The sequence below is a fragment of the Durio zibethinus genome, chromosome 4, assembly GCF_047325235.1.
Source record: "Durio zibethinus cultivar Kanyao isolate XHJ-2024 chromosome 4, ASM4732523v1, whole genome shotgun sequence".
NCBI lineage: Eukaryota > Viridiplantae > Streptophyta > Magnoliopsida > Malvales > Malvaceae > Durio > Durio zibethinus.
The window spans coordinates 30,023,035-30,034,204 of NC_143165.1; the positions used below are offsets into that span (position 1 = coordinate 30,023,035).

At 27.3% G+C, this 11,170-nt stretch overlaps 1 pseudogene; it reads left to right on the forward strand.

Annotated features, from left to right (window-relative positions):
- Positions 1-10,061: 10,061 nt before the first annotated feature.
- On the forward strand, positions 10,062-11,140 carry LOC149519319 (pyruvate dehydrogenase E1 component subunit alpha, mitochondrial pseudogene; annotated as a pseudogene).
- Positions 11,141-11,170: the final 30 nt, after the last annotated feature.

The following is an 11,170-nucleotide window of genomic DNA, read 5'->3' on the forward strand; positions in this document are numbered from 1 at the left end:
TCTTGCATGAATATTTTAGCATGATCTAGTCATGATATTATTACATGATATTTGCACGATTGCATGATTTGATTTTGACAAAATTTTTGTATCACTATGTTGTGTAAATAAATAAAAGAACTGGAATTGATTTTTATTTGCATGATAAATGTCATCTTTGGTTAAGGCTTAGGTAAAATAATACATAATTAATTTGGTACCAATTTTGGGCATAATGGGGTATTAATACCTTTCCTACACGTAACTGACTTGTGAACTTTAGTTCTGTTGATGTATACCAAAACTTATTCTTTTTAAGGACCCGTAATTTACACTTAAGACAACCTTAGAAATGATAGATTCACATAGGTGACCAATCACACCTAGATAAAAAAGATTGGTGTTAACTGCATGATTTTTGTGTCTAATGGGTAGGTTTTCCAATCTAGATGTTATGATAGTTTGGCGACTCCATCCGGGATATTAAAGAGTCAAGCCATTAGTAAGTTATGTGTTATCTTAAGCCTTACTTTGATAGTTTTTATTATGTAATTATTTATGGATTAACCTATTTGTTTGTGATTTCTTATTTGTTTGTTTTGCATATATTATTTTTTTATTCACCCCTATCTATTTGATTATTCGACATTTCCCTTTACACACATCACACTTGCATTCATGCATAAGCTCAATATCCTAGCTTTATCCTTTATTAAGAGGGAATAAATACCTATACTCTCGTAAGGTGGTAATCTCCATGTGAACTAGTGAAAACTCTCACTCAAATTGAACCCTTTTCATTTGAGCCCATAATGGTGGATGAAGATTTGGGTGCCTTACTAGTCTATAATAGACGATGATGTAGGGAATAGTTTGAGAGCCTTTAGATTGTCAAGCCTTTGAACCCAGCATGTACATAAACCCTAAGAATCTAAACCTAAGCTAGAGTCATGCCCTCTCTTTAACTAGAAAAAACCTAAATAGGACATATGATGGGACAGTTATTGTTCTTGCAAATTTATGTTATTCCTTGTATATATTTTTGCATACTAACCTTTTATTTTTGGTTATTCCTTGTATATATTATATTATGTTAACTAACCTTTTTTTTTTCTTTTTACTTTATTGTGCATGCATGCATCATTAGATTTACATAAAGAATGATTGCTACGAAACAATCTTAGCAAAAAGAATCTTAATTACATCCATGGAGAGCCTACCAAAATTTTTCATGTGCTTGAGAATGAAGTCCGAGGAAGCTTAACTTAAATGAGGTGATTGTTTGCTAGCCAATTATTTAACTACTCTATTTGTTAAAATCCATCTCAATCTTAAATGAAATGATTTTAGTGATATGGTTAGTATTTGGAATCAATGGAGTGTCACTACCAATGAGACTTTTCAAAAAAATTTAGAGACCTTATATTACTTCTTTCAGTCCCTATTGATGATCAGTTTATTAGGGCCGTAGTTCAGTTTTGAAACCCTTCATAACGTTGCTTTGTGTTCAATAAGGTTGACATAGTGCCAACTATTGAAGAATATTCAATTCTCCTTTGCTTGGATCTCTTCAATCCTACTAAGGTATAAAAAAATTGGTTGTTGAAAAAAAACTTGCTCAAATGATGGCTATAGATATCCAAACCGTTGATAATTGGATAAAAGAAAAATGTGAAAGTGTTGGTATTCCTTGGTCCATTGTTCATGACTTTACATGCATATATTTTGGCACTGAAAGAGGAATGGATTTGATGGTATGGCTCTATATGGCATGATGGTATTTCCAAAAGTAATTGGCTATATTGATGTTACAATAGTGGATTTCTTTGATTAACTTGATTGCCAAATCAACCTTATTCTTATAATTTTGGTTAAGACTATTAGATCTTTAAATCAGTGTCACTAAAATGGAGATGGTCGTTTTACTAGATGTGCTCAATTGTTAACTATTTGGCTGAAAAGTCATATCAAAAATAATTATGGCAAATTTCACAAGCCATATTTCACTATAAGCACTCCCATCAAGGAATTTTATGAAAATGAATAGCCTACACAAAAATTCAAGAAATTATTAATCTTATTTCTATGCAAGCTCACTAGCTAAGATGTGATAGGGAGAGCTCTTTAGATGCCTTATAGACCAGTATTATATTGTTATGAATATAAGCTTTGGGTTTCTCTTCATGGCTTTAGGGGCTGTGAATTATTTTCCCATCATGATGCAAAGATAATATTGTTATAAATAGTTTATCCCAACCACTTTTGAACTCAGTAAAATAGAGTACTCATATGTTGAAAATGATGCCTCCATAAAAGTAGCCAAGCCTTATAAGCTTGGAATTTACCTCAAAAAGAAGATAACGGGAGACGTTTAAATGAGGTTACTCTTAAGTACTTTGTGTGACACATTAGACGAGGTAAAGATATTAAAATTCCTAAAGAAATAACTTCAAATGGCTCAATGAAATCACCACCTCTTGATCTCTTATTGGTAGTGGAAACTATTAAAAGAAAGTTTCAAGTTGAAAAAGATTAATTGGAGATTGAAAACAAAAGACTAAAAAAAAAGTTAGAATAAAGAATGGACAAAAAGGTTTAAGCACTCAAATAAGAAATAAATGAATAGAAGAATCATTTTTATGATCTTAACATCACACAATCATCCACCAATCATGAATTAGCCTAATTTATAAAAGAAAATGGATAATTGCAAGCAAAGATGGAAAAAAAAGATGAAGCACTCATCACAAAACAAAAGCACATCCAAATATTCAATGGGATAGTGGTCAAAACTGAAACACAAATGAGTGTTATGAATGAAGAATATGAGCAAGCAAAAAAGGCATATGTGATAAAGCATAACTAGTTGGAGTGCTTGTTTGATCAAATTACCATGACTACTTACAAAGTTAAGGACATGGTAGCAAAAGTTGAAGAATGGAATACAAGGTTGCCACTAGAGGAGCACATGGCCAAGAACTACTAGATTTTTTAAATGAAATGCAAGGTCAATATAAATAAATTAGGGATTATTTTCTACAATAAACTTTAGACTTTTCATGAATGTAATATTGGATTTGGTTAAAAATAACTTTCAATTCAACAAAGATTTTCTTTGTTAAAAATTATTATGTGGTAAATCCTCCTTATTGTATTCATACATTAATGCATTCATACATAAACATTTCTTCAAAATGCATGATAATAAGTATCCTAGTTCTTAAAAATTATGAAAAATCAAAATTCAATTATGGCTCAATCTTCAAACAATTTGAAGTGCTACAACACTAGATATCAAGCAAGAATCATAGAAGAAGAAAACATTATTGCCTCTAAAAGCTAGAAAAAACACAAGAAAAACTGAAAGGGTAGTTGGAAACTATTATCGAATTGTTGAAAAATATAAGCTAACGAAAAAAAAAGTGCTAGAGGAAGTAGTGATACAAAATGGGACTGATCCATTATACCCTCTTAGTTTTGACCCATATTTAGTACATGCATCTCAAGGGGCCTAGCACCAAATGCCATTCATTACAAGTTATCCTTATATGCAAACTGACATGCCTACAACTGCTGCTCATGCTCACATTTTCTCTATTCTTAACATCAAGACATTTGGTCTTACACAAGTTTTAAATCTTAATGATCTCAAGAAACAAGAAAAGTTAAAGATAGACCCTATTAAAACTAAAAAGATCTCGAGTTTTCAAAAAATAGATCTCATAAAAGAGAAGCTTAAAGCCATTAAAGGAACAGACTTTTATGGGTCAATAAATACTACTGGATTATGCCTGGTTCCTAATGTCATGATTCCATCAAAGGTTAAAGTGCCTAAGTTCAAAAAATATGATAAGACCAAGTGCCCTATTACACATATTACGATGTATTATTGTAAGATGGATGCATACATTCATAATGAAAAGCTGCTTATCCATGTTTTTTAAAATAGTCTTACTGATTCAGTTGCTAGGTGATATGTACAACTGGATAGATTTCATATTTATAGATAAAAAAAACTTGTAAAGGCTTTCATTGCACAATACAAACACATTATAGATTTAGCACCAGATCGTATGTCTTTACAAAATATGAAAAAAAAAAGATATTGAAAGTTTTAAAAAATATGCCTAGAGTTGAAGGTATATTACTTCCTAAGTTCAACCCCTATTGACTAAAAAATAAACCACTGTTCTATTCGTCAATACTCTCAAGACTCTCTACTATAAGAGAATGATTGATAATGCCACCAAAGATTTTACTGATATGGTAATTTCTAGAGAAATAATTGAAATGCCTTCAAGAATGGAATGCTTATAAGTGGTGTTACAAAGAAAATGGATATGTTAAAAAAGAAAAAAAGAGATGCTCAAGCTGTAATTATAAAAGACAACAGGTTGGAGGCTTCACCCTATATTACCCTTACCCGATGTACCAACCTTACTACCCAACCATTAATAATGTCTCCCTAAATCCTTATGCACATTAACCAATCATACAATCACCCAACTATTGGCCAGTTACTTAACTTGAAAATAGAGTGAAACGAGAAAAAGTTCTTATAAATCCAATTCTTATGATATATACTGAGCTACTTCTTTAACTCGTTAAGAACTATTTGATCTACCAATTGTTGGAGAGTATTTTATTTTTCAAAAGTTTCAAAACCTCAGTTGTAGAGGAGTATTTTATTTTTTCAAAGTTCCAAAGCCTAAATTATGGGAGAACATTTTATTTTTCCAAAATTTCAAAGCTTCAGTTGTGAAGGAGCATTTTATTTTTTCAAAGTTCTAAAGCCTTAGTTATGAGGAAGCATTTTATTATTCCAAACTTTCAAAGCCTCAGTTGTGGGGGAACATTTTATTTTTTAAAATTTTCAAATCCTCGGTTGTGGGGGAGTATTTTATTTTTCAAAGTTCCAAAGTCTCGATTGTGGGAGAGTATTTTTTTTTTTTCAAAAGTTCCAAAGCCTCAATTGTGAAGGAGCATTTTATTTTTTAAAAAGTTTTAAGGATTCAGTTGTGAAAAAGCATTTTATTTTTCAATAGTATCAAGGCCTCAATTATGATGAGTATTTTATTTTCCAAAAGTTTCAAGCCCCTATTGAGGGGGAGCCTTTGCAATTTTCTTTTTCAATTTTCTTGACCAAAACAAAATAAATGTCTTTTGTCTTTGTACAATTCATGTTTCACAAAAAATGCACAAAGAGGGGCAACCGTAGATACCCTATTTTGTTTAAGGATTTTTTGAAATTCAATAGGTTTCAAATTTTAATTTTGATTGTGCAATTAGGCCTTAATTGGAAAAGTGAATTTTGGGCCCAAAGATTAAGCCTTAAATTTTATTTTTATTCTAGTTTAATTTTTTGTTTAATTTTTGTTTTTTAATCAAAAGGGTCAAAGTCAATTAAAAAATAAAAATAAAAAATGTGGGATTTTGCATGAAAAATCTTGGATTCAATTCAACTCTTGGATTTTATCTCAGATTTTAACTTTAATGGTTGAATAATTTTGAAAAGACTTAGGCCTCAATCTATTCAAAAATGGAAGATTACATAGAGAATAAATTTTGAAAAAAAATCTTAAATTTGGTTAAGTTAATTTCTTCCAAATCGAAAGGGATTCAATTCCTATATAAAGACCTTGAATCTAAGATCAAAAGAAGGCCTCACAGCAATGCATTTCTAGATTAAACAGAGATCATTGAAAAGAGAGAAAATTTGGACAAAGTTTTGAATCAACAAGGAAAAAGTAATCAAACAAAAGAAATTTTGTAAGAAGATCTAATTAGAGTTTTTGGAAGGAACACTAAGATTTATAGTAGAAAGCATCAGTTTTTGAAATATGAAAAATTGTTGAAACCCATGATCCATTGAGGTAATGTTTGCTTTTTTTGTAATTTTTGCATAACTTTTATATATTTAATTGCATATTTTGCAAGGTTTATATATTATTATTTACATGATTACATTATTTATATATTATTATTTGCATGATTATATATTTAATTGCATGTTTATTTACATGATTTATGTATTACTAGTTGCATGATTATATATTTAACTGCATATTTATTTGCATGGTTTATATATTTTTATTTGCATAATTATATATTTAATTGCATGATTATTAATATTATTATTTGCATGATTATATATTTGATTGCATGTCTGATTGCATAATTATTAATTTATTTATTTATGTGATGCATGATTATTAATATTTTTATTTGCATGATTATATATTTAATTGCATGTTTATTTACATGATTTACATTATTAATTGCATGATTATTAATTTATTTATGTGTGTGATTGTATGATTATCAATATATTTATTTGCATAGTTATTTATTTATTTATTTATTATTATTGCATGATTTTATATTTGTTGCATGATTAATATTATATTTGAATGATATTTAATTGCATGTTTCTATATTATTGTGTGCATAATTGGATGATTATGCATAATTACTAATATATTTTTGTGATTATATATGATTTCATGATTATATATTTGCATGATATTTTATATTATTACATGGCATCTTATATTATTACATGATAATTAATATATTTGCATAATATTATATATTTATATGATTATTATTGCATGATAATTAATATATTTGTAAGATATTCTCGTATAAATATTTTAGCATGATCTGGGCTTGATATTATTACATGATATTTGGTATGACTTATAATATATTTGCATGATATTTGACATGATATTTGCATGATTGCATGATTTGATTTTGATAAAATTTTTGTATCACTATGTTGTATAAATAAATAAAAGAATTAGAATTGATTTTGACTTGCATGATAAAGGTCATCTTTGGTTAAGGCTCAGGTAAAATAATATATAATTAATTTTATATTAATTTTGGGTGTAATGAGATGCTAATACCTTCTCTGCATATAACTGACTCATAAACTTTAATTTTGTTAATGTATACTAAAACTTATTTTTTAAAAAAATTTTTAATTTGTGCTTAGGATAACCTTAGAAATAATAGATTCATATAGATGATCAATCACACTTAAATAAAAAAAATTGGTGACAACTCTATAATTTTTATATCTAATAGGTAAGTTTCTCAACTTAAAAGTTATGACAACTCTAATAAATTTGCTTTTTTAAATTCAAATTTGGATTTTGGGTATTTCGTCTTACTATAGGTCTATATAAAAATATAATTTTTATTATTTTTAATTCTATAATTATACATGTGGTATATTAATAAAATTATTATTTAATCTTTATTTAATAAGTTCATATGTCACCTTCATTTGATTTTTTTTTTACATTTTCTTTATCTTTTTATTATTTATTATTTATTATTTTTTAATTAGATAAATTTCATAAAAAAAATTGATAGAGATAAAAATAATAAAATAATCTATATCTAATTAATTTTGATTTGATTTAATCAATCGATGTGATTTTTTAAAAAAATTATGATTGTGTCAAACTTTTTTTTCTTGAAAATTTTTGGTTAGGTAGGAATTGAATTTGCGATATTCTATCCCATTTTTTTGGAATATATAAAAAATATATTTTATTATTTATTTAATTATATATTTATATATAAAAAATTATATAAATTTTGCGTATCTTAAATTTTTTCAAATTTTATCACATATCAACTTCTTTTTTCTCTATTTTATCTCAACTCTTCACTATTCACATATCAACTAGTTTTTAGTATCTTTCTTGTTCCTTTCCTTGGGCAAATTCATTGGTTTTTTAAATGAAAAAAAAAAAAAGAAAATGTAAAAGGATACGCAGAGTAGGATGAATCGATGGGAAGTTGGCAAATTTGATGTAAAATAAATAAAATTTTCATTTAAGTAACAAATTTAGTGTTTCTACAAAAGATATTTTTACTCAACTCGTACCTACAAACGATTAATTTTGTATATTATATATTATTACATATTTTTTAAGTATAATTATTCTTACTTCGTAGCGCGTAATGAGGGTTGACACTTAAATATCCAAAACTATATTTAAAGTAGTCTATGCCAATCAAATGTTGTGCTGACACCTGCTCTATTTGCATTGCTTGACATGTGTTTTTTTTTTTTTTTACTTAATTAATTACGGAAAAAAGAGACAAAGGAAACAACTGCAAAGACTGGGTAAGAAACTGCATAAAGCATGTCTTTTCAATCATTAAAAATATATAATTTTTAATTAATATCTTATATAAAAAATTGAATAAGAGATCAAGAAGATAAAACACGTGTAACAATTTTATTGACCTAATGGAACATTTGAGATAAAAATATTTATTTACCTATAATCTATTACTAAAGTGACTCCCAATTTGGTTGATGATAAACTGACATGCGATCGAAATAATTATAATTTTTTGGTTAAAATTATTAAAATATTTTTTAATTATAATAAAAAATTATCCTAATATTTTTTGTCATAATTATAAAAATATTTTTTTAAAATTTATCAAAATTATTATAATACTACTTTTTATATAATTAAAAAAATACTCTTAATTATAATTAATAAAATTATTAAAACGCATCTTATCATAATTAATAAAATTATTATAACATCTCTCATAATATAATTATGAAATTATTTCTATTAATACAATTGATCAAAATTAGTATAACATCCCTCACTATAGTAGCGAAAATCTCTTAAATTTTGTTTTATGAGAAGTGAGACACGTGGTATTTTGTTTAAAATTTACAATAATAATTTTATTAAATTATATATTAAATTTTAATATAATATAAAATTAATTACATATTAAAATCCTAAAAATATATTTATTATTGTTTCATAAAAATTTGACATGTACTATTTTATTTAAAAATTATTATAATATCTTTTATTATATGTATTAAATTTTAATATAAAATTAATTACACGTTAAATTGTTAATCTCTCGTTGAAATTATCAATGGCCTTTATGATTCTTTGATGAGGAGTTAACACGTATTCTGAATAAGGATGTCACTAGGCAAAGTAGAATATTTATCATTTTTTGTTCTTAAAATTTTATATTATATTCGTCTCCATGTTTATATCTAATAAATTTTTTAAATTTATCTTTGTCCTCAACCCCGTGAATATTTAATAGATATATTAATACCCATATATTTAAAAAAAAAAGTAAAAACTAAAATTTTGTTAATTTTTTTATTTTTATCTTATATATTTAAGTAATTTTTTATAAATATATATTAATATATATTTTCTCAATAAAAATATATTAATTTTAATTAATCTAAAATAATAATTTATATTATTTAATAAAAATTTATATACTAAAATATATAAATATATAATTAGATATAAGTACGAAGCAAGCAATATCTCACCCATCCTAATTTTCGTATCCGATAAAAATTTAAAATTATACCTATTTACATTTTTATACTCATAATATAATATCAATTTATATTTTTATTTGGATAAAAATTTAGATTCCTCATTGAATATATATAAAATTAATATCCTTAATTCTAAATAAGTATAATATTTTTTATTATAATTATAAAAATATTTTTTTATTATAATTAAATAAAATTATGCATATCTTATTATAATTATAAAAATATCCTTCTAATCATAATTAATTAAAATTATTATAATATTTTTCATCAAAATTATCAAAATATTTTTTGATTATTTCATATAAAGTTGATATGTGATATTTTATTTAAAAATTACTATAATATTCAAATTAAATTTTATATTAATTATGTATTAAAATAATTATAAATATATTTAAAATAAAAAAATTAATAATAATAATAATAATAAGAAATCTTAACAGAAAAGTAGGTCATTCCAACATTTCAGGGTGGCTATTTCTAATATAAAATAGAGAATAAATTAATTTATAAAATATAAAATCAAAATTTTTTAAATATTTTTTAAATTATTAATTTCAATAAATTTACAAAAAAAAAAAGAGGTAAATAAAAAAAAATTAACTTAATATAATTTTTTAATCTATTAAAATTAATAATTAAGCAAATACGTAACTTTTTTAATTTTAAGCCGAGTAAGTTCATCTGTCCTCTCGTTGAAATTGACTGGTAAAAGCCAAATACAGAAAAACCCTATTCTAATTCCTGCTCTATACTGTTCCTAAGTGTTCCCTCGGCCTAATTCCGCTCCACCAATCTTCATTGTCTTAACTGCTCAATAATTATTTCCATTCTCTAATAATTCGAATTAATTGTTCTCCCATTCTCCCCCGTCTTCATTTTCTTAAAATCTCATCGGCATCTTTAGATTGGACCATTCTCCGTCTCCTAAACCAAGGTCAAGATGGCTCTTTCACACCTCGCCTCTTCTTCTTCTTCTTCTTTTTCTTCTTCCCTTTTCCTATTCCTACACTATACTGTTCCTAACTGTTCCCTTGGCCTAATTATCGACTTCATTTTCTTAAAATCTCATTGGACCATCCTCCGTTTCCTAGTTCCCTTGGCCTAATTCTCGACTTCATTTTCTTAAAATCTCATTGGCATCTTTAGATTAGACCATCCCCCGTCTCCTAAACCAAGGTCAAGATGGCTCTTTCGCACCTTGCCTCTTCTTGTTCTATTTCCCGCTTCGCCAATCTTCTCAGACCCCTCTCTTCTGCTATCTCCCTCCGTCGCCATATCTCCACCGACACCACTCTCATAACCGTCGAGACCTCCGTTCCTTTCACTTCTCACCAGTGCGAAGCCCCCTCACTCTCCGTCGAGACCAATCCGAAGAAACTCCTCATCTTCTTCCGAGACATGGCGATGATGCGTCGGTTGGAGATCGCCGCCGACTCTCTCTACAAGGTTAAACTCATTCATGGTTTCTGCCACCTATACGACGGCCAAGAAGCCATCTCCGTAGGCATGAAAGCTGCCATAACCAAAAAGGACTGCATCATAACATCCTACCGTGACCACTGCACGTTCGTCGGTCGCGGTGGGACCCTACTGGAAGTTTTCGCCGAGCTGATGGGACGCCAGGCTGGATGTTCTAGAGGCAAAGGAGGTTCTATGCATTTTTACAAGAAGGATTCGAACTTTTACGGCATCACGGGTTGTTTGGGCTCAGGTTCCGTTAGGATGTGGCTTGGCGTTTGCGCAAAAGTATTCGAAAGACGAAACCGTAACCTTTGCTTTGTACGGTGATGGGGCTGCTAATCAAGGGCAGTTGTTCGA